The sequence below is a fragment of the Myzus persicae genome, unplaced genomic scaffold (genome assembly GCF_001856785.1).
Source record: "Myzus persicae strain clone G006 unplaced genomic scaffold, MPER_G0061.0, whole genome shotgun sequence".
Lineage (NCBI taxonomy): Eukaryota > Metazoa > Arthropoda > Insecta > Hemiptera > Aphididae > Myzus > Myzus persicae.
Genome location: NW_019101498.1, coordinates 2061 through 3100, shown reverse-complemented (window position 1 = coordinate 3100; position 1040 = coordinate 2061).

Sequence of the window (1040 nt, the reverse complement as noted above, 5' to 3'; positions counted from 1 at the left end):
ATTTGATTTTTTTCACATCTATATACCAGAAAAATATCTATAAGTAGTTTTTGTCCTAATTCGATTGTTGGCACAGGTAATGTACTTGAATTTATTGTAGTGACTGAACTGTAATGTTCTTAACAAAAATAATCTTTAAATTCATTTAAATTTAGCCATTTACTGCAACTTGTTTGTGGTTCTAGTTCTTATGTAATATTTGTAGATATTTCTTCTGGTTTTATAATTATTTCTTTCTAATACCATTCCTAGAATCTATGAATTATTTTGAAATTATTTAGAATTGTTATAAAAAACTTTTTTTTAATTTTATATACTTTTTTTGTTAGTTGTCAGCTCAACATTATAGGTTATGTCTGATGATTGTTTCAAGGATAAATGTTTTCTGTGATTTTTGTTCTTTCAATAATAATAAGTTCTTGTTTTTCTATAAATTGCTTACTGCTAAGTGTAATTGTTCCGCAGTGTTAATGTCATATATGATTACACAAAAGTTTTATATGTAAATATATAAGCTTATATCATTAATATTAATGTACCTTATAAGTATCATCAAAAATTTTAATTTATCTTTTTATAATTTTTTCCCTTCTTTTATTTATTTATTTATTTATAATAGTAAACGGGATAGGCCCTTGACATTTATATAAAATTAATAATTAACAAAAATATAATACACTATAACATACATAATATTAACAGATAATAATGTAGTACAAAATAATTACACACAATAAGATGATTAGATGTTATAGGATCCATCATTAGCTAGTGCCATCATACGCAAAATGGGTTCATTATATAAGTAATTTGTCGCACAGAACGGGACCCGGAAAGGAGAAAAGTTGCGCAGATTAGCGCCGGGAACATTAAAATTAACCCTCCCTAACATATCTGGAGCGTCAACTTCCCCACTCAAAAGTTTCGATAAGAACACCAAATTAGCATTTTTCCTTCTAGTACTCAACGTCTCCATATTTAATTTCGCTAGAACTGGTGCATAATCATGTGGAAGGCAGTCAATACGAAGTACAAAAGAA